We start from the raw sequence: 26,733 nt of genomic DNA on the forward strand, positions 1-26,733 counted from the left end.
CCCCGACTTTGTCCTCTGGGGCTCCAGCACCGTCCAAGAGCAGCACTGGCCTGGTAGGACTCGATCCTCAACTTACTGTTCAACCGCGGATGAATTTTGGTTGCCCTCAGGCTGCAAGGACACTTTTAATTAGGAGGAGATCTGAGCCTCTTTAGCTCCACTGTGGAGCCCCACTTGGATCCAAAGGACCCCCCATTTCTCTGCTCCACCGCCCTCAGCAGGTGTAGCTCTGTAGTGCGGTGTGCCGGAGCGGAACCTTGGGGCTCAGAAGCCAGGAGCTCACCGGAAGGGGCGTCCTGCACCCTAGTTCCGGAGGCGGTCTCTGTGACCCCAATAGCTTTGGTGAAGGCGGAAATGGCCCTTGCCTCATGTTCTATACCGTGGGAGCGCCGCTGGTTTGGGGGTTCCATTGTCTGAGGAATCGGAGACAGCACTCCATTGGCCAAACAGGAGCTTCCAAGCCCTCAGACTGCCCCGATCTGCCCCTCCGCTCCCCAGGACCCGGGGCACCCGGCTCGCAGAGGAAACCTCCTAGAGGCCATCCGACCAGCGCAGGCAGGTGAGAGCTCCTGGGAAATGACAAGTCTTGGTGGGCACGCTGCCTTTTGTCATGGCCAGGGGCTCAGAGACACGTCTTCTGGAGCACCCCAGCAGGGGTGGCTTGGTTGGGAGGACTGTGGGGGTGTACCTGTGGAAGACCTCCATAGGGATGGCATCGTAGGTCATACTCCAGGAAGAACCCTTTCACTCTTCTTTGGAAATTTCTAGAAAGTTCCCAGAGAAAACAGTTTTGCGAGGAAACTGAACGAGTAGCAAAGCCAGAGGCTCTCCCAGGCACATTAGCACAGTTGAGGCAGGATGGAAAGCAGGAGATTTACCTGTTGTTTACTAGATTCAACAGCTGGTGCACTGTGAAACCACAGACTTTCTAAGTTTGAAGGCCATGTTGCAAGCCTGAATTTTCAAGGAATCCACTTGAGGTTTCGTTTGTTTGTTTTTAAAAGATAAGGCGTTTGCGTTAGAACCGGTATCTAAGCCCATCCAGACTTAGAGCAGAGAACTTTCCACTATTCCAGAAAATCCTTTGCTAACATAAAAGCTGAAGCCCGTGCATGAATCTGTAAACTGTGGTATACAGAAGTACAACCTAGATAAATATAAACAAATGCTCTTGCAGCATGAAGTAAATAGGAACCCCCCAAACTAAACGAAGTAAACAAAAACAAATTAACTGAACAACTCAGTTTGTGGAGAAGCTTTTATGGTTAATAGGACAACTTATGTTAAAGTAGTCTAATTGTGTTTAAATTGATTTTCTGAAACTGTTCATTCTTTGAAAAATACAGCCAAATTGAGTGTGAGAGAGAAGGAACTCTGGCAATCTTAAATAATTTTTCTATCAATAAAAGAAAGAATAGCATGTTCTGCACAGGATTGGGCGTGGGGGCAGCTGCAGTTTTTAACTCTCTCATGAGTTCAAGAAATAGAGGTTTTATTTAATAATCAACTAGATGAACTTGATAGAGAAATTAAATGAATTATTTTAGCAGGGGTCCCGAATTTTACTTTCTTACTGACAAGCACATACTACTTTCATTTTATAAAGTGAAGCTTCACATGTCGGTACTGGCATAGTTTATGCCTCTGAAACTAGCAGCAAGATCAATGCCTCGCAAACTAGGGAAACGCAGTTAAAGTACACCAAACGACTCGGAGGTTGTGAGCAAAGCAGGAACTAGTATTTCTAAGATGTCAAGGAATTTTGCTCTTTCCCAGGTGGAAGCAAAACCTGAAAGATGAGAAAATAGATAGCAGTAAATCTGGCCAGGCCAGGAGAAAAAAAAGAAATGAAAAGGACAGCACAAGGTCTGTATAGTTTCCCTGCTGCTCTTCTGGGGTGTGTTCATCAGCAGGTTACTAGTTTCTTTGACCTCACGTATGAAGAACAAATTTGAAAGCAAGTGTCATTTTCGTTATACTGATTAAAGGAATTTTGCATTATTTTTTTTGCCTATTCCTTAAAAAAAAAAAAAAGAAGAGGATCAACTGTTCTATAGTAACTAACCCCTCAAAGAAGTGTCTTTTTTACTTTTCTAATTTAAAATGGCAGATGAGGAGCCCCAGAGTTTAATTGCTTGATACTGGATAAACAGAGTGAGCAAAGGGACCAGTGAATTATCCAGGAGCTCGGGCTTGGTCAGCTGAGCTTATTACATATGTAACTGGATTAAAATGAAGATAGCCCTTTATCTATGGAGCTCAGCAGCCAGAGGTGTGTTCCCCTATCACAGGGGACCTTGGATGGTGGGTGAGGCCACTGGGGGTCATTGTATGATAACCCAGGGAGGAAAACTCGAATTTTCTTATGTTGGAGGGTTATTTCACTACAGAATGATTGTTTTTTCAGTCCTTGCCTTGTAAATGTAGTTATTTGTCTCAAGAAAATACGTTTTAAACAATTCTGAGAAAGGTTTTCATGTATGGTATATTTCCATAGATAAATAAAGTAGTACAGTATTAAATTTCTTCTTGTTCTTCTTAATGGAATGAACTCCCACTTGAATCATTACAATTTGAGATTAGTTTTTGAGATTATTTTATTATTTTTTTGAGATTAGTCATTTGACTGAATATTAGGGCAGGAGACTCTCAGGCTGAAAGTCTATCCCAGGCAATGACAAGACCTCTTAGCATGATCCTTATCTTACCCAAAGCTGCAGCTGTACAAGGAAGAAAATGTCGCTTCTGGAGGAATCATAAATTCCTCTTGTTTTATAAAATCAAGCAATTCTTCAGTCAAATAAATAGCCAGTTTAGTTTAATCACTCCCGGAGACATTCGCCGTGATGACATTCAGAAACAAATATGGCCAGCTGAAGTGCTTGCTCTAAGAAATAGTACAGTCCAGTTGTGTTGGAAGTACATAGCATTGTTCTGCTTATTTCTCTGTGTGTTCTAAGAAAAGGGAGCATACAGGTGTGACTACACCAAGGCATTGAAAGAGGATTTTTTCCATTAAACTCTGTGGAATCGCTGGAAAGTATTAACTTATGATTTTGAATCTTTATTTATTATTATTATTATTTTTTAAAAGATTTTATTTATTATTTGACCGGCAGAGATCACAAGTAGGCAGAGAGAGAGAGAGAGAGAGAGAGGGAGAGAGGTGGAAGCAGACTCCCTGCTAAACAGACAGCCCGGTGCGGGACTGGATCCTAGGACCTTGGGATCATGACCTGAGCCAAAGGCAAAGGCTTTAACCCATTGAGCCACCCAGGTGCCCCAACTTATGATTTTGAATGTACATGGACCAAAATGGCCAGGTTGGAAAGATGTTTAGGCTTAGTGATGAGAAGGCCTGGGTACCTCCCTCCCCCCAAATCAGTAAGTCACTACACAAAGAAATCTCTGCCTCTGAACATGTCTGATCATGGCATGGCATTTGTAGGGAGAGGAGGGGGCACCAGGGGCAGGTGTAGGGTCTGTGTCCACCTCCCCTCCTACCCAGGACCATTGTGTGCAATTTTGTTTGCAGATCAATTCACAGGTACCCAGATTCTTTAGTGATTAGAATGAATTGAAAAAAAAAAATCCTCCTACTCCTCTTAAATTAACGGAAATCTGTTTAGGTTAATGTAGTAATTATGGTTGTGGGGAAAGCAGTTGGTTTGTGGTGGTAAAACAAAAAATTGTAAGGGAAGTAGAGTGTAATTCTTCTCGTTTTAGCCCCGATTCAAAAGTCATTCAACACATTTACATTATGACAGGCATCCTTGGAGCTGGAGATGGGTGGAAGGCCAGTGGAGTAAGACACAGGTACTGCTTTCAGCAAGCCCCACAGGCTAGGGGGTAATTTTGTCACTGAGTGCTTGCACTAAGCTTGAATATGTGACAGCATCATTGGGATAGCAGAGAAAGGAGTGACTGACTTCCTCTGAGGGGGTAGACATTTGGGTCTTGGCACATGTCCCTCAAAGAGGAAGATTTAGATTGGGCTTTGAAGGATGAGATCCATATTCTTAGAAGGAGAAGCAGAGGGAAGGGCATGGATGAACAAAACGAAAGAGGATGGAAGAAGCATGGTGTTTTCCAAAGCGAGAGGTGACCAAGTGAGGGTACCTAGTCCTGAGGCCATCAGAGGAGGGTTGGGGAGCCACAGTCAGGTGGGTGGGTTGGTTTGAGGAATTGTCTTTCATTTCTTGGACAATAGGGAGCCATGGCAGGGTTTTAACAAAGAGCATGATTCCAGATACTGTGGGGATGACCTGATTGGGCGGAGGACAGAGGCATGGACAGTAAAATAATTTAAATGAAGCAGAACAAAAGAGATAGAATTTTATTGAGCATATTGCAAGGGAGCAGTGGACAGGATCGCAAAGGAGGGACTCTTTGCCGGGAAGCAGTGGTGGGGGGCGGTAGTAAACAGGGGAAAGTGAGGACGTAAGAGAATGTATGGTATTTTCCTTTTTTGGTAACTGTGCTCAGTGATTGATAACTCACTGGTCAGCTAGGGCCTATGGCTGTTTTGAGGTGGTCACCAAGTGGGCCTATTGGCATTTAGCATGGTGCTCACTGTGGGCCTTTCGATCTTACTCACGTTTTCATTGCTTAAGCCTGCTGCCTAAAAGTGGCCTTTACAGGTATCACATCTGATTCAGACATAAACCACTGGGACTTGCTATGATGGATTGGATTTGGGTGACAGGTTAGGCAGAGGGAGCTGTTAAGAATGGCTCTACAGTTTCCTGCCCTTTTTTAAAAAAGATTTTATTTATTTATTTGAGAAAGAGAGAGAGGGAAAGGAGGGAGAAAGAGAGAGATAGAGCACACAAGCAGGTGGAAGGGGAGAGGGAGAAGCAGGTTCCCCACTGAGCAGGGAGTCCAATGTGGGACTCGATCCCAGGACCTCAGGATCATGACTGAGCCAAAGGCAGATGTTTAACAGACTGATCTACACAGGTACCCATACAGTTTTCTTTCTTATCTAACTAGTTCCATTTGCTGAGGTGGAGAGCACCGAAGCATGAAGAGTTTGGGCAAGTTTAGAACCTGAGTGTGAAGTACTGGTGGGACATCTAAGAAGTATCCAGAGCCAGAGCTCAATGGAACAGTCTGGGCTGGAAATAGAGACCTAGAGTCATGGAGTTCTCCCTTCGGCAGAGGCTTCTATAGACTATTGGCACCTCTTTATGGCTCTGGCATAGGGAAACTGAGTCATGGCTACCCACCCCGGCTATAAAAATCTGTTCTGTTTCCTGTCACACCCATGTAACTCATGTTGCATCTGAATACTGATAGCTGAACTCAAGCTCTGAACTCAAGAGAGCTGAGCAGACAGCCCAATGAAGGGCTCAATCTCAGGACCCTGGAACCATGACCTGAGCCGAAGGCAGAGGCCCAACCCACTGACCCACCCAGGCGCCCTCTCAGGTTTCTTAATAGAGCACATAAACTGCCTTTGAGGTAGGCCTCCCAATACATAGTCTGCAAAGAAATTTTACCTTTTCCCTTTGTCCTTTATCAAGAGTGTAAGACCTCTGTAAGGCTTTTCCCAAACACTACATAAACATTCAATGGACTTACAAATGGTGTTGATGAGGAATAGACTATTGTTCTTGTTATTTGATATGTATTTATGGAGTATGTGTCCTGACTTGAGTTTAGCTAATGGCCCACTAGGGAAGGGTGCTTTGGAGGTTGATGAGTTTTTCTTCTGATTCTGTTTCTAACAATTAAGCACACTGTTTAAGTAACAGGTTGTTCTTTGATTATAGAGTGTTCATGACCACTAATAAATGTACCCCATATTTAAATATACAAGTTGCACCTCTGGGAGGGCAGGGAGCTAAGGGCAGTCAGCCTTTCATATGCTAATACCTGAGATCAAGGCACACTAAATATTATTCAATCAAGCTAATATTTAGCTTTGGAAATTAAGGCATAAATTCATGAATTTGATTAGTGTTCTTCTCTCTGCATTGATAGTTAACCGTAATATATGTATGCACACAATGTTCCAAGATTTTTCCTTTTATTTTTTGACGATGTATGTTGTACTTGCCGCAATATTTGTTGAATTCATTAAAGCTGTTGTTTTTCAGACTAAAGCCATCCTAGAGTTGTACTCCCAGTGTGTCTTCATGCTGTTTGCCTCCTTGTTTAAGTGAACTTGTGACATTCAAGGTTACAGTGAACTTTATCATTTGGGGCACCCACCAAATACATGGGTGTGCAGTGCATCTTAGACTTTTCATGGAACTTGCCCTCCTTTACGGTATCTGATTTTCCTGAGAGGACCTTATGGAGTGGCGAGGTCCAGGCTTAACACCATTTTACAGGTGCTCAGAGAGGCCAGATGACCTCCCTAAGGTCACCTGGCAAGTGCAGAACTGGGACTAGGTCCCAAGCATTCTGGCTTCAAGGATATTGTTGATTTCCACTAGTTTCGCAACTTCCCTAGTTAAGGCATTGGATTAATAATTTCTGAAGTGTAAACTTGTAAGTCAGCTCTTTCCTCATAGGAAGCAGTAAGTATCTCCCTTAGCATAGATGAAGAGTTTAGGAAGCTTCACTCCTCGGGGTTTATCAGACCCATTTGAAATATTTGTGAGTGCTCTGCAGACGTACTTCAGCATTAGCTCCATTTGCTGATCTTCTTAAGAAACCTAGGTGTGAGATGTGCTTTATGGTGTGGACCACATGGTGCTTGCAGACGAAAAAGCTTTAAAGTAACAGGCAGGACTTTGGGCAATTGAAAGGTCTGCACTAAAGGATTGTACTTGGAGGTGAAGTTCACAAAGTAAATCAACATGACAAGTCTGGAAGCTCTCAGGGAAAACGGTTTCATCTTTCTTCACATCCCACGAGAAACAAGTTAGAACCTTTGGTGTGACATTCCAACTTCTGTAATCACAGAAAGCATTTGAATGTCTTGAGCAGAGATGCTGCTGTGGCTGGCAGGAGGGCATTTGCAGAGCCTCGCTTTAATGTGGTTGTGTCAACCACCAGCATTAAGAAAAGGAATTGGGTGGGAATGGGAGCTGGGAGTGGAGTGGGCAGGAGGGCATGTGGCTTGGGCAAAGCCAGGAGTCAGCAACAATTAGAGTGGTCTTTTAAGTGAGGAGGTCCACAGTCTTTCATTCAGGAAATGGAAGGTTTCTTTGGCCCCTCTTCTAAATGAGAACTGTGTGGCTAATAAATTCAGTCACTTTTTTTTTTTTTTACCAAGGTGGTAGATATATTTTTGATCATTCATGTGATATTGACACAGAATTCATATATTGATCTTAAGTTATTTTTAAAAAAAATTTTCAGCAGATTCAGGGAGACAGCTTCCTTGGTTTTTTGGATAAAGCAGCCTAGGATGTATGGGAGGGTAGAATAAGTTGAGGAGAACTGGAGATTGGGGTGGGAAATTATCCTAAATTCAGGAGGTTAAAATAAATGAGGAGAAGCCACCTAACTTCTGAATGGCTTGTTCCTTACTTGATAAATAGGGATCAGTTGACTTGCCTTGGGAACAAACTGTATTTACAGAGTTCTCACAGCTACATAAAAAAAGATTGGAAAGAAATCATCTGAAATGGCAATATTTGCCCCTGGGTGGTAGAATTGTTTGCACTGTTTCTCTGATCTATTTTGTAAATTTAACGTTCTTAAAAATAAGAAAACTAAAATAAATTTCTTTTTAAAACGGAAATGTCAAAAGAAACAAGGCTGGCTCTTTCTCAGCATTCTAGTGGGAAATGATTATAGTGTTCTACAAAGCTATTGAAGGGGCTACATAGTGACGGAAGGTTTTTTGATTTCTTTTGGAAGGATCTTAAGGGAAGGGCTTTGCTGGTGCTTCCAGATCCCACTGCTCCTTTCTGATGTGAAGGTGGCCCCGGGACCTTTGTCTTGAGTGGTGAACACCCAGCATGCAGCCAGGAGCACTAGCAGTGGGTGCTCCCTTACAGAGCACCTTTTGGGTCTGGGGATGACAATTGTCCTGCCTCTTATTCGGTAAACTGTCAGGCTTGTGGGCTGCCAGCTGCCTTAGCTTTACTAAAAGGAGGCGGTTCTCGTTCATTCTTTTACTGTGTATTGTCAGCTGAATAAAGCAGCCTACCACAGGCTTTTGGACAAAAGCTCTCCATGAGGATTACACTGCCAGGTTGGAGAAAGGCCCTTTCAATGCTATACAGCCTCACGTAGGGGCTGTGTTCAGCTGACCACCTTTATGCAAATCCCTTTTCTTTGTTGAAAGGCTCCCTCTGAGACAGAGGCCAGTTAAGCCTTTCTGGGCAGATAGGCTTTGTGCAGGGCTGGGAGAGAGATCGCCCAGGTTAGGTGCTCCTGGGAAGAAAAGCCGATTGAAATGTTTTTGTAAATGCCATTGCTAAAAAATTGAACGCTGGCAAAAACTTCTTACAATTAAGATATTATCAACAAAGAACTAATCATTCCTCAAATGGAACAGATTAAAATGGCATAGAGTTTGGGAGTGCTGTAATTATCGATCTTTGACATTATGCAAAATACATTACATCTGTATCTCTTGTTTCCAGTTCTCTTCATATCCTTCCTGATCCTGGCCTTCCTTGCTTTTGTCTGGAGTAGAGAAGCGCTGCTTACTCCCTCCATCCTAATTGAATATTTTCAAGGTTTTATCTTCTCTTTAAATAACTCCCTAGGGCACTCCGACGATTACATTTCAAATATTCTCTGTGTACGTGTCTTGTAGAATTGTGGACTCTCCCAAGATGGAGGAGATCGACAAGTCACCCGTCCAAATATCTCTTACGTCTGTGTGGACAAAGTGATCATTCATGTCAAGTAAAGATGGGTTTTCTGGCATTTTCTTTGACGTCTAAGCAAGCAAGGGAACCTAAAATGGGTGAATCGTCTCTCCAAACTCTTCCATAATCCAGTTCCTTTAGTAAAAAACATCTCTGGCCTTATGACTTTCAACCACTCCAGCGCACATTGCCCACAGGCCCATTATGATTGATACTACCACATCTGCCTCTTACCTTACCCTTTATCCTTTCTTTTATCAGTCTGCCTCCTTTAGAGCATGTCTGAAATCCACCCTCTCTTGCAACTTTCCTCTCTTCTTTTTGTAACAACTACCTTCTAAACTCAAGCCTTTCCTCAGCCCATCTGCTTGAGTTCCCTGCATCATCTCTCTTAGAGCTGGTTTGATCTTAGTAGTCACTTTCTCAGAAATTTGTAGTAGTGTCCAGCTATCTTACAAATCAAATAAAAATGTTAATGTCTTCAGGTAGAAAACCCAGCCTGTCTGACCATGTTGATTTTCCTGTTTGATACTTGGGTTCTTCAACATTCCCACTACTTAATTTCTAGAGAATTCCTCTGACAATTATGTAGCTCTTCTTTGAAATAATAATTATTTCTTTGTAGTTCTTTTAGTTTTAATGGCTGATGGGAACAACAGCAGCAGAAGCAGTAAAACTAGCTGGCATAGTGCCTTCCCCATAGTAGATAACTATCTGGGACCTGAACAACTGAGCAAATACATGGAAGCACTGGAAATCACTGTAGACACCCTGATCTGCCCAGAAACGAGAAATGTAGGACTCAGATTCCTGAAAACAGAATCCTTGCTTCCTTGGTAGCTTCCTATAGCAGTCAAGAAGTATGAGCCTTACTAAATATGGACGAGAGTGGCCTAAAATATTCCAATATAATCTTTAATACTTTCAGGTTCTTGACTCATCTTCAGTATTTCTGTGACTTTATGTATGTTAATCTTCCTGTTTAGGAAGTTCTGCTATGAACAGTTTCAGTATCATTTTCTTTGGTTTGTTTCATCAATTGGCTCTTAAAATTTTAAACTGAACTGAAGAGTGAGAAACCGTACCCATCAGATTCTTAATTAAATGATTCACTAAGACCTCTTTCAATGGTTCCCTTAAAATATACCTTTTTGTAAGGAAAGGGTTCCACATATGAAGTCATCTTCCCTACATATTTTTCTATATATCCTCAGTCATTCTTTCCTGAACTAGTGTCTCTGGTGAGAAGAGCAAGCCCTTGTCACAGTCCTCACCCAACTAAATATTTTTTATTCCTCACAGTTTTATGGGTTAGGTTAAGACAATCATGAGTTGTTGAGAGAAACTAACACTGTTTCCCCACAGAGGGGAGAGACTGGCCACACATGACTTTGATACAGTGCTAACAAGGGCAAGTGCCATCAGAGAGAGGATCAGAAAAGCACTTCTGGAGAAAGGGCTCTGGGGAATGTGTCTTCGAAGGATAGATGTGTTTTCAATCAGTGAAGACATGGGAAGGGCATTCCAGGCCAGGAGACTGTCATTGAATAAAGGGCAATGGGAGGTAATGAAGAGTGTCTGTTTGGGTAATGGCAAGTACTTCCTGGCTTTCAGAAGATGTGAGCAGTGGTGTGGCTTATGATCCATTCAGTGCATGCTTCTTGTGCTTCCATTCTTTGCCAGGTGCTACAGACAGGGAGGAATGAGATCGGATTCTGGCCTTATGCTCATAGTCCAGTGAACACAGGGGACCAGCAAGGACTGGAATAGTGATCAGGCACTCTAGAAAGTGGCAAGTGCCCTGAGACAGTGGTAGACAGTGAACTCCTTGGAACTCATGGAGGAAGAATATGAGGAGAGCATTCTATACAATTCTGAAAAAAAACTTGAGAGAAATGATATCTTTTTGGATCCAAACTCATATATCCAATTTCTTCAAGCCTCATAAAAGCTGTAGGGGTATGTTTGCCAAACATCGGAAACAGATTTCTATTTTGGGACCATGCTCTTTGGTTGTGCAGAATTGGTACTACTCAGATGGTGTAAGGATCATGTGTCCCTTAGAGAAGGAGGGCGTACTCCCTGTCTAACATGAAGCAAGCCCATAGCACCTGTTAGGAGAAATTCATGGACATCAGCACTTCTCTATCTAGGATTACACATAAACATTTTTCTTAATTGTACATAAAGGAGAGTTTGTATAGAGGCATATATTAATGTCATCTTTAGGGGTCGTATCACAGTCACTGGATAAGAGAGCATCAGAAAGCTCAGTCCCTTTGGTGAAACAGGATTGAAGGGGGCTGGAGTTAGGAGGAGACTAAGGAAATTTGTCTTCATGAAGAAGCTAAAAGGAGTTTAAGAACCTTCTTGAGTGAGGGGCAATCCTACTTTCTTCACCCCAAAGCATTACTGTGAGAATCACAGCACTGTATGGAAAAGTCAGTTTTAACCGAAAGTCTTGGTAGTTGAAAAGGATTCTCATCTTTATTTTAAGTGTGCATTTACATGATGATCGACTTCCCTTGTGTTGCTAGAGGGCTATTTTTTATCTAGAAACATTTCTTTCTTTGAAGGTCATCTGGATAGACTATGTACTGCCCAGAGACAACATTCATTAATTTCTTCATCTCTTATTCTTGGGTAACAAGACAGTTTTTATCTTTTAGACTTTTCTGTTATATTTTCCTAAACACGTATAATCTGATGCAAGTGAGAGTCTTATGTGCTTCGAAACTGATCAGCAAGTCATAAGTGTGGGGAAAATCTAAGTAATGGGTTGCATTTTAAGTAATAGTAAACACCAGAATTAATAAAAAATTCATACAATCAAGGCATGCTCAGTCAGGCTTGAAGCACAGGTCAAGATGCAGCATCAAGTAATCACAGTCAGTTCTTTTTTTGTTTTCGTATGGAACACTTCACAGATCTGCATGTCATCCTTGTGCAGAGGCCATGCTAATCTCTGTAATTGTTCAAGGTTTAGCATATGTGGTGTGGAAGCAAGCCCTATAATCGATTCTTAACACCATTGAATTGAATGCATGTGAAATTGTATAGCACAAATAAAAATATCTGTTTATAGATGTTCTTGATTTTCACCAGCTACAGATTTGAATCCAAATATTTTATTTTAAGAGATTATGGGGGGGGTGCACCTGGGTGGCTCAGTGGGTTAAGCCTCTGTCTTCGGGTCAGGCTGTGATCTCAGCGTCCTGGGATCAAGCCCCACATTGGTTTCCTTGGTCAATAGGGAGCCTGCATGTCCCTCTCCCACTCCCCCTGCTTCTGCTCTCTCAAGCTCTCTTCGTGTCAAATATGAAGTTAGATCTTTAAAAAAAGGAAAAAAATATATATTCTACTTGGTCATTCTAAATGTAGCATTCTACCCATATCCTGAGAGAATTGTAAAGTGAATTGAAGAAAAGAAAAGATGTTTTTGTTTTAATAAATTGTGGATTTTGGATTGAGGGGTATGTGTGTGTATGTGTGCCTGCACGCAAGGATGCTTATACACATGCACACAGGCCAACTCGGAGAACAAATGCAAACAGAACTGAACTTGAATGTTGATTATTTGCATTTAATTTTATATTTATATAGGCGTGTATATAATCATATTCTTTTATGAATGAAAACTCAACCTACATATTTCCCTTGAACTGTAATGTATAAAATAGAATGTAACATACATTTATTGCAATAAATGTTATTTGGTATTTAAGTTCTCTGGGAACTTTGATACCTCTGTACTAAAAAAGTGAACAGATATAAAAAATCTGTTTATAAATCTTAAGATGGAACCCTCATATTCATTCTCAACCATTACTTTCAGAAGGGACATTTTCCTAGGAATGCAGCTGGTCAGCTCCACAAATATATTTTCAAAGATTGCATGGAACTTGTATGTCTCTCAGGCTAAATTGTTCATTTTCTAAAAATATCTCAATAGAAACACAAATTTGTCCCTGTGTAACCTTGACATTCCATACCAGGAGTATTTCTTTAATGTAGAAATTCCACTGTGAATGGATTTTACCACGTTTCTGGCTTCAGAGTTATTTAGATGTTAAGTGTTAAGGGTATACTAATTTGGCTCATACTATGCAGGAAGGAGAACATTTTCTTACATAGATAATTCTGAGTGAGACATATTTGTGTCTCATGTGATCATTGTAATTGTTTTTCATTTAGAAGAAAGTCTTTTCTGTTTTCCTTTTTTAAAAATTCCAAGTTTACTGAAATATATTTAACATATAAAAATTATGGAATGCTTCATGAAGTTGGTTGTCACCCATGCACAGGGATCATGCCAGTCCTTACTGTATCTTTCCAAGTTTACTGTATGTGCTACCCAAGCGAGCACTGCTTTCAGTTCTTTAAAAGAAAGGTTAGGTGTGAGCCCTTTATCCCTAGAGTTGTGTCCCATGTATCTGGGCAGGCTTTGTTGGGGACTTTTTGTGGAGCATCCTGGACTGAAACTAATGAACCAGTTAAAAATGACCTCTGTACTTACCACATTCGTTTCCCCTTGGACCCTTCCTAATCTTTCAGGGAATCCTAGACTGGGGTTTGCATCCCAAAGTTCATGAAATATTTATTGTTAGGTTTACAAAGCTTCCTTTCTGTCATTCACAAGCTAAAATACTTCTTGTCATTGAATGTGCCTGTGGATGGAAGGTAAAGCAAACCAAGGACTCAGTGAAGTCATCTTGGAGAGTCCCAGTGCTCCTAAAACTTGTGAAAAGCCCTGAGATGTCTGTCCTGTAGTAAAAAAAAATCTACTTCACTATATTTAACTGAGCATTTTCCAAGTGTACCCAACCAAGGAACACTTCATTTTAATATTTGCTTCACATCTACTAATATCCCTTGGTGTTGTATTCTGTGGAAGCAATAACATTTGGGAAGGTCTGGGTTACTTGTATGAGGCCATTTTATGCATGTAATCAATGACATCTGAGCCTGGCATTCTCAGACTCCCCAGGAATAAGATTTACCAGCCATCTCTGAGCAAGAAGATTAGCAGCGGTTAATCACAACTTCAAACTTCCTAGGATAACTGGCCATGAATGTTTGCATTGATTTAGGTTCCAGCAGGTTTGAAGGTAGCGAAAACTCCTGTGGTATCTCCAGTAGGTTCAGAAACTGGCTTTCTAGGCTTAGCACTTTCTCTGCTGCAGAGACGATGGAAAACAATGGTCAGCCCCCAAAATGAAGGATGAGACTCATTGGCATAGTGCCATCTGCTCTTAGATGCTATTGTACTGGGATGACATTCCACAGAGATCTCTCTTCCTCTCCTTATGTATTGAGTGGCTTTGAGAGTATGGACCTTGGTGACCATGTCCATGTCCTTGAAGGGGAAGTGTGGGGACCAGCATCACACCTGTGATGACAAAGAGTCTCTTCCCCTTGAAAGAAAGCTCAGAGAATGTGTTGCTTCAGAGACAAGTTAAATAAAAGAGCTTCAGAATACATTATTCGGGTTTTTTTTTTCTTTCTGAAAAATCATCTGTTGAGACATTAAGGTCACAGACCAAATTCAATTCCATGTTTCTGAGAACCCATCTTTTCCACTGTAGAAAACTGAGTTTGCATATGGTTTAACAAATTAACTTTTCTTTAAAGAAACAGTAAAAAGTAATCTACCCATTCTGCAAAAAAAAAATTTGAAATCCTTGGTATCAAGTTTCAGTGGGTTTTCTTTTCAATGAATATGATTGGAATCCTATTTAATATGTGACTTTAAAAAGTCAGTTTATATAGCATATAAGGTAGAATCTAATGTGGAAAGATTAATAGCAAGTGTTTATTTTATGAGCCAGTAAAGACCCAATTAAAAATCTTGAAAGTTCAACATAAGCCTCTTACTTAAGTGTGGTGTATTTTGTCATTTTTATAAAATTTTTGAATTACTGGAGTAACTAGAGTAATTTTTAGTTTCTCTAAGTTCCAATATAATGTGCAATGAAGGTTTTCCTCTGCATAAGTAACTCGAAGAGATTATGCTGAGTGAACTAAGTCAAGCAGAGAGAGTCAATTATCATATGGTTTCACTTATTTGTGGAGCATAACAAATAGCATGCAGGACATGGGGAGTTAGAGAGGAGAAGAAAAGTAGAAGAGTAAAGTGTTTCACAGATCTTAGAACCCAAGTCAAAGGTTGAGTTATTACTCAACTTTTGTGAGGAGCAAAGGAGTAACTCTGTAGGAAGCCTACAAACCTTAGATATTTTAGTGAAGGAGTTGTAGTGAAATAATTGAGAGGGACATGGGGATAATCTTGATTCAACTCTAATTTTTACATAATAATTTGTGAATTCCAGTGTTTTAACCAATACCAAAGCATGGTTACTTCATTTACTAATTTATTTACTCATTCAGTAACAATTTTGGGGCAAAATGAGGATTGAAGTTCCAGGGGAGATGTTCAGGCAAGGAAGAACTTCTCAGCAGCTCAGTCTAAGAGCAAGAATGACCCTGGCAGTCTGACATGTCCACCCAGAAGTGCCTGCTTGTAGCCTTGCCTGACTATATACTCCCGGGATCCAGAGACAGGCCCAGGGAGCCTGGGTACCGAGTCATGCAGCAAACACTGTTTCTTCCCATGTATGAGATTTCAGGCTTCCAGGACCTCTAGACATGTGTGGCCCTTTTCCTGGGGTCAGTGATTTCGTGCACAGGAAAAGAAGGAAAGGAAGGAAGGAAAGAAGGAAGGCAAGAGCGAGCCTTTAGAATCTTGGAGGCTATACTTTGGTGCTTTGCATGATTTTTATTATTAGACAAAGTTAAACACATTGATTTCCCAGAATGGGTTGAAATTGAAGTTCTCTTGGAATATAATGGATCAAAATAATTTTTCATTGATAATGGTTTGTTCTTTCCTTCATAGCAATTTCAGGTTTACTTTCTCTGTACCTCTAAGGATGACAGCCCAAGATTTCTACTAGCTAGGGAGCTCTGGGCTTCACTGTGGCAGAGTTTAGAGAGTTATATTTAAGGAAAAGTATGATTATTTTAACCCAGAAGCTCCCCTGCAACCTTAACATCAGGTCCCAGCTTCTGTAGCTCTGTTTCTATGTTCCCTCCATGCCTGCCATCTTGGTTCCTTCTTCTCAGCTTCCAAACACTTTATGTGAATTTAAATTTTGCCAGTTTCAAACTTATATTCTAGTTAGTTTTCTGTTTGCAAGTCTGATCTCTCAAAGGGTAATCCATATCAACTTTTGTCTCTTTATCCCCCAGAGTCTGCCAGAGAGTCATAACTCAGAAAATGTCTAATAAATAAATGGGATTTAAATCACATATAACTCTTCAGGAAAGGTGTGTTGTCTGATGAAGGGAAGAATTCCTTTATTTCAACAGTGGAATGTCTACTTTTCACTTAGAGCTATCTGGGAAGAAGAACCAGAGTATTGGGATATAGGAGCTTCTCCTTATTGCTCTTTCCCTTTCGCATCTTCTCTGTACTCTTCCCTTAGAGATGAACTATCAGCTACACCTTTTGAGTTTCTCATTCTTCAGTTTTGGTAAATTCTTGAGTTGGTTCTTTTACAGATTAGACAGTATTGGAATATGGAGACTAACTGATGAAAAAGAGGAGAAGAAAAGAGTAGGATATGGGAAGAAAGTGTACTTTGACTAAGCCTGGAAAGAGAGGCATTGCATAGCCAGCCCTACCCACTCAGTTTTGCGCAGTATCAGTGAGTAGCTGAAATAGGTAGGTCAGAGTTATGATGTGTGAAGGAAAATTTTCTGTGTAAATAGCTGAGTAAGAAACTTCAGGGACAATAATCTTGACAACACATTCTTGGGTCTTGAGTGAGTCTAAGAGTTTTAGCCTTGGTTTGATTCCTTCATCTTCTTAAATAATCATAGCAGCAAACACACAAGGGGGCTTTGGTAGAGCTCTTAGGCGGGAGAGAGGTGTGACTGGGTTTTGGAACTCATAATCTCCAACCACTGGAGGGAGCCAAGGTGGGAAGGAGTAGATGGAATGCAGTTCAAGAATCTTGCCCTTTACAAAGCCCAAGTGTTCTGGCACTTCAGCCTTCATTCCGTCTAGAGTCTTGAAGCACACCAGACTGTCACTCTTTGCTATAGACCAGAGATTCTCAAATACTCAAATCTTGTGTCTCACAAATCACTGTCAAGGGACTGGGCTCTCACCAGGATAGAAACCAAACTCGCCTATGTTTTTTAGCAAAGGACATTGATGTGTTTAGACAGCTTGTCAGCATATTTATGATTTTTGGTGAGTTTCAAGGACATGATCAATTGCAGAAAGGTTATTGGACATAAGTGTGATTGCTACAGAACTTCAAAGTAATTGTCCATAGGCTGGGGACCAAAATTGAGAGAAACATGAGATGTTTGTGCTTACTTCTAGTCTGCTGGAAGGTCATGGGTGGAGAATGGAGGCGGGGGAGAGTGGAAGGAGGGTAGGTGGGAGATGACACGTGGCGTTTGCAGATGGGCAAGGTCTTGAAAGAGGGCCAGTGTCAAGTCATGGAGAAGTGGTACACTAGGGAGTGAATGCATTGCCACTGACTCTGAAGGTAGCCTTGGGAAAGTTAGCTAACCTCCCCGGACTCCATTTTCCTCATCTGTACAATGGGGATGGTAATAATAGAACCTTGGATTTAGTAAGTGTTTAATAAAGGTCTCTTAATGTTATTACTTTGTTAAACTTTTTTTTTTTTTTTTAGATTTTATTTATTTATTTGACAGAGATCACAAGTAGGCAGAGAGGCAGGCAGAGAGAGAAGCAGGCTCTCACTGAGCAGAAAGCCAGACGCGGGGGTCAATCCCAGGACCCTGAGATCATGACCTGAGCTGAAGGCAGAGGCTAAACCCACTGAGCCACCTAGGCGGCCCTACTGTGTTAAACTTTTTTGAAAAATCTTCTATCTTCCTACTGCTATAAAGCTTAACCTGGTAAATGTTGTTGAACCTGGGCCCTGTCCCAAGGAAGTTTTATGGCTTAAATGTAAAAATAACATTATAATGAGGTTGTTCTCATATTCACAGAACTCTTAGAGCAAGGGGCCTTAACACAGATTCTAAGCAAACCGCACCCCAGTTTCCTTGAATTTTAAAGAAGAGATAGAAACATAGCCTTGGTGATTAAATTGAAAAGTTTGCAATATTTTCCAGTTCTGCGTGGGTTTTTCTGGGATTCGCAGACTGTTTTAACTTAGTGAAATCATATTTATTTATTTATTTATAATGTTTTATTCATTTATGAGAGAGAGAGAGCATGTGTGCCCTAGCACGGGGAGGGGCAGAGGGAGAAGGAGAAGCAGGCTCCCTGCTGAGCAAGGACACTGATGCTGGGCTCAATCCCAGGATCCTGGAATCATGATCTGAACCAAAGGTAGACACTTAACCAACTGAGCCACCCAGGCACCCCAACGACATCCTTTTTAATTGAGGGATTATAACTATCGGTTTAAATGTCTCTTCCTGTATTGACTGGCATCTTCATGGGGGCACAGACTATGTGCTTTCATCTGTCCTAGTTCTAAAAGAATTCAGAGTAAGTCCAGGGAAAATCAAAAGAAGACCTAAAAAAGGTATGATAAAAACCTACTGGTGCTTCCCTATTAGTTCTCACTAGATTTTCTTAAATGTCAGTTAGGAGAATATTATACATTTCATAGATTAATAGAAAATCGAGGTTGTTTTAGAGTGACTTAGCAAGAAATATAGGGATTTTGAGCAATAGTTTTAAAACTTTCAGTTATAAGATGACTAAGTTTGGAGAGCTAACATGCAGTAATGTGACTGAAGTTAAGAATACTGCACTTTCTACTTGAAATTTGTTGAGAGTAGATGTTAAGTGTTCTCACCACAAAAAAAGATAATTATGTGAGGTGATGGGTGTGTTAATTATCTTGATCATGGTAATCATTTCACAGTGTAGATGTACATAAAATCATCACATTGTACACTTTAAATATATACAGTGTTATGTGTCAATTATACCTCAATAAAGTCAGAAAAAATAGAATTGTCCTGCAAACCCCACAGTCACTGTCTTTGCTAAGGAAAGACTAGCCCTCAAAATAGAGATTGAAGGAATCATTCAGGGAAAAATAGCACCAGACAGGACATCCTTAAGAAAACTGGTACTGCTCTCATGAATCTTGCATCATTAAAGCTCCTTTTCTGCATCTCAGGGGTGAAGGCTTCTATAGGGATTGATTTCTATGTTTAGTACTAGGACATGCTTTGGGATTAAGTGAAACCATGAAGTTCTACAGTTCTGACTGAAATCCTACAAATCTTTTCACCTGGATATTTATAGGGTTCATTTGCGAGATTTTATAGTCTAGCTGTCATAGTTAGCAGACTTTGGATCAATTCTGCTTTTTTAGGATGTGAAGTTCTGCAGAGGGAACTTGTTCTTTCAGGGGAAATCAAACTAATGTTGAACTTCCCTTTGCCTGTTGTGAGTGGAGATAGCCCTGGACAGTTCAAGAGAGTACAAAACAGTACTTTAGCCATTAAGTATGAGAAACTTGGAAACCATTTATCTTGCTAAATGCTTCCATAGGCCATTACCATCTTCCAACTCTGAAATAGCTTAAGCCATGATAAGGTTGGTGAACAAAATTCACTTTGGACATTGAATAGGCTGGATTTCTCTGGAAGCATTTCTTCTCTAAAACCCCAAGACTCTTAAGGCCCACATCCCTTTGATCTTTGGTATTCTGAGTTCCCATTTCCTTTCTTCTATCATCTGGGTGTATAGGACTATATTCTGTCACTGTGAACTTGGCAAAGAGAAAGGAGAACTATGAAGGTGAAGTAGATGGCACCAGCTCTCTCACTAGAGGTAGCATGAATTCTCTATATCCTCTTTCATGCTTATGCACATTTAATTGGATTAAACAAATACCAAGTAATTTGTACATAGGGAGAACAGTTTTAAATATGTTAGGGTATAGAAAGCAGAGTAAGACTCCTCTGCCCTGAGGATACTTACACTCTAATGTACACAGAGCACAGTTTATATAGGGGTCCTCAAAGAGAAGACTTGGGGGGAAATCTGGGAAGAATTCCTGGAAACAGTGATGGAAGACAGTGTAGTATAGTTTTTAACTCCCAATACCAGACTCCTAGGATTCAAATATCAGATGGAAAATGTACAAGCTGGGTGATCTTGGGCCACCCTTCTGTGCTTCAGTTTCCTGAAAAACTGAGATGAAAACATCAGAGCCTACCTCACACAGGTGATGTGAGAATTGAGTAAGTTACTTGTTGGAGAGATCAGGGCCTCTTTGTAAGTCTGGGATAGTGGGAGACCCAGGGGAAGACTTTGGGAGAAGATACAATATTAGGTTAGTATATTGAATATATGAGGATAGACTGAAGCAGGGTAAGAGTGGAGATCAATGAGGACAGGATGGTTCTAGGAATTGAGGTGAAAGGCCTGAGCCTGAGTTCTGGCATGGAGGACAGAGAGAGAAGCAGGCAAGCAAGAGCCACAGTGCAGAGGTGGGCTCCATGGATGCTGATCAGATGGGCTCAAACAAGGAGAGAGAAGGAAGAGAAGTATGGAAGGTAATTTTGCAACTTTGATTTGTAGGGATAGAGTTTTGATGCTCACACTTGAGGAGTTTTGACATATAATTGGGTAAAGATGAAGAATTTGGACTTTCTAGTCCTTTTAGAGGATTGTTATACAATACAGTGGAAATTTAATTCTGGAGAACTTTCTGTTGTTGCTGCCAAGGGAAGTAAATGTTGAGTTCTCTTGATAAATAAGGAAGGGAAAGGAACAAACATTAAATGCCGCCCTGTCACTGATCAGCTGAATTCCTGCATAGCCTTGGGATTCTGGATGGGACGGGCTTGCGGAGGGGACACTCAGTTTGACCACAGATGAGGAAGCACATTACTCAGGCAACCAGTACAACCCAGGCAAAGGTGGGAGAAAGGATGTAGGAGATTGCATCCAAGTGGGTAGTTAGAAAGCTCAAAAGTTATCCATTTATTCATATGCCATCATCCATATCAGGTGAGCTTCCAAAATGTCAGAGTAATAATCTCACTGTTTAATAACAGAGATAGTGGGTAGTGGAGCAAGACAGGGCAAGCTCATTTCCCCTGAGGTTTGAAAAGCAGCACAGAAGAGGTGATAAAGCCAATGTCTATAGACTGATTGGAATCCCAGTTCTGTCAGGTACTATCTATGAAAGCTCAGAAAATTACTTCAACTCTAACTGAAATTTTTTTTTCCAGTTTTGTTGGCTCATATGGAATTTAAGAAACAAAACAAAGAAAAATAAAAAAGCCAAACTCTTAAATACAGAGAACAAACTCGTGGTTGCCAGAAGGGATTGGGGGATGGGTGAAATAGATAAAGGGAATCAAGAGCACAGTTGTCTTGATGAGCACTGAGATATATATAAATTTGTTGAATCTTTATCTTGAACACCTGATGCTGATATAATACCGTATATTAATCACACCTCAATAAAAAATGATGGAGAGAAGTTGGTCATTAGTTAAAAAAAAGTTTTATTGAGATGTAATTGACACATAACATTGTATAAGTTTAAGGTGTACAGCATCTTGATTTATGTATATATTGCAAAGTGATTATCACAATAAGTTAACATCCATCACATTACATGGTCACAAATCTTTTTCTTTGTAATGACAACTTTTAATATCTACTGTCATGGCAAGTTTTAAATATAAGGTACATTATTGTTAACTATAATCACCACACTGTACATTATACCTCCAGAGCTTATTTATTTTGTAACTGGAAGTTTGCACCTTTTGACCACCTTCACCCATATCCTTCACCCCCATCCCTCACCCAGAGCAACCACCAACCTGCTGTTTCAATGAAATTTTTTTTAACATTTACATATAAGTGAGATTATACAGTGTTTGTCTTTCACTTCTTATTATTTCTTTTAGCATAATGCCCTCAAGTTCCATCTATATTGTTACAAATGGCAGGATTTCCCTCCTTTTTATGACTGGGTAATAGTATTCCATGTGAGAAGTGGGAGTAATAGCACCTGCCACACAGTTGAGAGGTTAAAATGGTGGGTTTTGAAATACACAGAACCTAGCATGTATGTAGTAAGTTCCATAATTGTTAGTGATGATGGCCCTGTGTGTGCTGCCACTGTCCCATTGTAAGCCTTTCTGGGCTGAATTCCTTGGGTGTTCTAACCCTGTGCTTCCCAAAGCTTCAGGTAAGACCAACTCTGCTGAGAGGGGGGCCACACTAAATTTTTTAAATATATATTTTTAAAGATTTTATTCACTTATTTGACGCAGAGACAGAAGGAGGAAAGGAGAGAGTATAAGCAGGGGGAGTAGCAGAGGGGGGAGGGAGAAGCAGACTCCCCACTGAGCGGGGAGCCCTATGAGATGTGGGGGCCAATCCCAGGATCCTGGGTTCATGATCTGAGCAGAAGGCAGACACGCTTCACTGACTGAGTCCCCTTGGGGGACTCACTTTAAATAGTAGCCTTCTTTCAGCCTCGACTTGCTTGTAATCATCTAACCCACCCCCAGGGTGATCTTGATAAAATACCAATATCCATTTTATCTTTACAGAATATCACTTCGAGTCATAGCACCTCCACGTGTTCTCATGGGACACTAGGGGGGTAGATCAAATTTGATCTAACCCTCCTCCACCTGATATTCTTGATTTCAACCACATTGTGTTGCATGCAGAGCAGGCCTGGACCTTTATTTTTGGTTTTCTTTTGCCTTTTTATTGTGGTAGTAAAATACACATAACATAAAATTTACCAATGTAACCATGCTTTAAGCATGTGACTGAGGGGCACTAAGTGCATTCACACTGCTGTGCGGCCATTGCCGCTCTCCGTCTCCACAACTTGTTCATCATCCTAAACTGAAACTCTGTACATGTAAACAGTATTTCCCTATTTTTCCTTCCCCCAGCCTCTGGGAATCACCGTCTTACTTTGTTTCTTCATACAGTTTGCTATCCGTCATTTCAGGGAATCTTCACAACATCCAATGAAGTGGTGCTATTATCATTCCCGTTTTTCTAGGTGAGGAAACTAGGGCCCAGAAAGGTCACGTGACTTGCCCAGGTTCACATGCTAGGCAGCAGTAAAGACAATCTGATGTCGCCATACCATGCTGTTCCACGACAGTGCCTCTACTCAGGCTTTGTTTTCTGCCTGTCGTGTCCTCTCCTCCTCCATCTACTGGCTGAGGTCTTTTGGATCCATTGCACAATTACCTCAGACACCTTCTGGGAAGTTTCTGGTCCAGCAGTGATAATTCCATTGACTTGAATCAATGGACTTACGTAGATGTCAGTCTTTCCCATAAGCCTGTGTGCTGCCAGGGTGTAGTGGGCACAGGGATCAAATGAACGGCTGAAATTTCAGAATTGGCAGGACCATGCAAAGGGTTTATAGATGATCCAGATTTTTAATTGGAATATGACTGAGATCCAGATTTTTAATTGGACTATGACTAAGATTAGGAATTTAATGAATTCCTGCTTTCTTTCAGGGACATGTTCAGTTTTTACTGCATCATATAGAAACTGGAAATATCCTACCAGAATGTTGAAAGATGTAAGAAACATTTTGCTTCTTAGTATATTGACTCAGGCTAAGAGAACATACCATACAGAAGTCCCCAAACTGCAAAACCAGTAAGAGATGTATGTGTAGATGCGACTTTGTTTCTCTATCGTCTGGGTTTGCCTGCCTGTCTTCTTCCTGCCTTCTTTCCTTTTTTCCTTTCTTCCTTCTTCTTTCTCTCTCCCCTTTCCTTTTCTTTCTTTTCCTTTCCTTTCCTTTCCTTTCCTTTCACCTGTTTTTCTTTTAGGAACAGAACATAATTAGTAGGATAAGAGATGTTCAGCAACCTTTGGCTGTTCATCAGCATTTTGCCAGGTAGGACTCCGTGTTTTTTCTTTGACAGATTCATCCACCAAACATTTATTCAGCATAGGTTTTCTGCCAAGAACAATTTGGGATGCTGGGAATATAGCATTGGACACAAATCACCTGACCCTGTCCTCAGAAGGAACTGTAGAAGGTGCACAAAATGAACATCAGCATTGGTCTAGGAAAGAGTGGACATTTTACTTGTGGAGGTGTGTGTGCTCTTACATAGATAGGTTCATTTTCTTCAGTGCCTGGCTTCCCTATCACCTCACCTAGACCAAGGCCCATACCTGTGCAGTGAGAGCTAGCTAGAAAAATCTCAGATTCAAGAAAAGAAAAGCCATCCTTGGGACGCCTGGGTGGCTCAATTGGTTGAGCAGCTGCCTTCGGCTCAGGTCATGATCCCAGCGTCCTGAGATCGAGTCCCACATGGGGCTCCTTGCTCAGCAGGGAGTCTGCTTCTCGCTCTGCCTCTGCCTGCCATTCTGTCTGCCTGTGCTTGCTCTCTCCCCCTCTCTCTCTCTGATAAATAAATAAAATCTTAAAAAAAAAAAAGAAAGAAAAGCCATCCTTTGGGGATAATGTAAAGGTATCAGAAAGTCTGATCCTGTTTCTGGATCTCTTTTGGGTTATGACTTTGCCACTTGCCCTTTCCTGGTTTATGCTTCATGGTACTTGGCACACATGTTACCTAATTCAGTCTAGGTTAATTTTCATTCTTAATTTTAACCATTAGAAAAAGATCCCTTAAAATGGGTGAGTAAATAGAATCTTACGAGGTACAATTTTTGAAGAAAATTTTGATTGAAAATAAATTGGAAAATTCCATGACTTGGTTGATATATTTATGCCATATACATTTAACATCATTACTGTCTACATGAGAATTGTTAATATTTCATTTTCACTGTTTGAATATCTTTAATAAACCTTACAAGAGTAAGAGATGTTGATTTCATTCAAATTGATGAAACATGCCATCATGCATTTCCCCTTATAAGCTTAAAAAAATCCCCAGAGTCATATTGAGATTTGAAAGACCACATTCCTTTATGTGAGCAATTGTTTATTTAAAAAAAAGTGTGTGCATGTATGTCTCTCTCTCCCTTTTTCTCTCTCTCTCTGTATAAAAGAAGACTTGGTCCTTGATAATGCACAGCCAATTTTCTAACTACTAATGTATGGTATGATTATCCTCCACAATGGCATTTTAAATACTTTGAGGTTTTTATTTTAAAATAAACAAATATTGTAACCAGAGTAATAGCCAAAGATGGATTCACTGTTACATTCTGCTTTTCTTCAGACCCTATCTGGTTTTCTTTAGAATTCCATATAAACATTTTAAATGATGTTTACATGAGCCAAACACTTTCTGGCCATTATTGGTCTGTGAAGGCTGCAAGGGTTTCCTTCTCTTTGTCAGTTGGGCCAGGCTGACTGACAGATTGGTTGGGGGTGGGGCAGTGGGAAAACTGATCTGGAGGAGCCCAGTAAGGGCTGCTGCTGAGCAAGGATTAAATCTGCTGACCGGCTTCTTGGGCCCCCCAGTCACTGTCTGGGATTAGGCAGCTCTACAGAGAGGGCAGTTGTTCCTTGGTTACAGAGCACTAACTAGTTAACTTCAGCCTCTTCGGATGTGGCAGGGTGAAATGTGCTATCTTTCTTGCTATATTTTTCTTTTTATGAAACAGATATTTTTTATGATTGCATTTGGTTATCGCCAGAAACTACTGGTGACATTTTCAACTGAATCCTCCCCAGTTATGCTAGAACCTCTGATTCATCTATTGCTCTATCCATGTCATTTTTAGCAGCCCTGTTCTTTGCTCTCTTCCGATTGACTTCACCCCCCGACTGCTGTAATTTTTCTTGGTGAACCTCCCCAACCTTGTTTCCAACTTCTTAGTCAATCTTTACATTAAGGTCCAACTTTCAAGTACTTTTTCTGGCCAATATCCTTGGTGGCCTCTTGTCTTCCTCGGTGCTCAGGAAAACACCAAGCAAAGATCAATCTGAATATCTCCCTCATCCATTCCTACATGCGGGCTGTTTGTTGCTCTGGAGAAGATCTTGCTTCTGTGCAGCTGAGGACCACTCCAGAGTCACAATCTTCCACCACATGTTCATGATGAAGACATACATTAGGTGGCATAATAGCCCCACTCTGTCTTATGCCATGTTAGACTGATCCAGCTGGTCCACTTCATGGTGATGGATCTCAGGGTTCTCTCATTCTTGTCACAAGTGGCATTAAAGGACCTCTTTATTGCCAGTTGTTTGCCCTCGATTCCTTTCCTGAGAAGAGTGCATCTTATGGTCCTTTAGACTGTATACTACTGCTAATGTGACTAACTCTAATTAAAGCTATAATGTATTGGGTGGCTACTATGTGCTAGACACAATGCTAACCACATTTTATGTCTTTTAACTTAATTCTCACAGAAACTTTGGCACGTAGGTGTTATATAACTCAGACTTTACAGTTCAGATAATCAAGACTCAAAGACTAAGGAACTCACAAAGACTACACAACTCTGAAGGGATACAGTTGGGACTTGAACCCAGATCCAATTGATTTGAAGCCCGACCTCTTCACTGTTCAGCACTGGCTTCTGTGTTTGAGAGGTGTTTCTTAATTTTGAATGTTACACATATAACGAACTTAAGAAATGCAAAAAAAAAAAAAAAAGAAAATAACCACTCCTGGAAAACAATAAAATAAAATAACATATAAAAATAAAAATATGTTTAATCACATATTAAACATAATCACATATTAAACACATGCTTAATCACATATTAAATACATAGCCAGAGACACTTCTGGATGTTTTCTTTCCCTAGTCCTGTTTTCTACACAGGATTTTATTTGTTTGTGTATCATGTTGAACATGATCGGACTAATATAACATACACAATTTATGACCTTCTTTTTCACCTATATTATAACAAGTATTTTCTTTCCTAATGTAGATTCTTCACAAACATGCTTTTCAGTGGCCTCCACACTGATTTAAAAACATATGAAAAAT

At 40.7% G+C, this 26,733-nt stretch overlaps 1 protein-coding gene, 1 non-coding gene and 1 pseudogene across 2 annotated transcripts in view; 1 reads left to right on the forward strand and 2 right to left on the reverse strand.

Annotated features, from left to right (window-relative positions):
- PASD1 (PAS domain containing repressor 1) overlaps positions 1 to 26,733 on the forward strand; it is a 122,834-nt gene that overhangs the window by 34,474 nt on the left and 61,627 nt on the right. The window lies entirely within an intron of this gene.
- LOC116583800 lies at positions 11,686 to 11,786 on the reverse strand (annotated as a pseudogene).
- LOC116583792 lies at positions 13,040 to 13,146 on the reverse strand. Its single transcript, XR_004282900.1, has one exon. It is a non-coding gene; the product is annotated as a U6 spliceosomal RNA (small nuclear RNA).

This window comes from Mustela erminea, chromosome X, assembly GCF_009829155.1.
Source record: "Mustela erminea isolate mMusErm1 chromosome X, mMusErm1.Pri, whole genome shotgun sequence".
Taxonomy (NCBI): domain Eukaryota; kingdom Metazoa; phylum Chordata; class Mammalia; order Carnivora; family Mustelidae; genus Mustela; species Mustela erminea.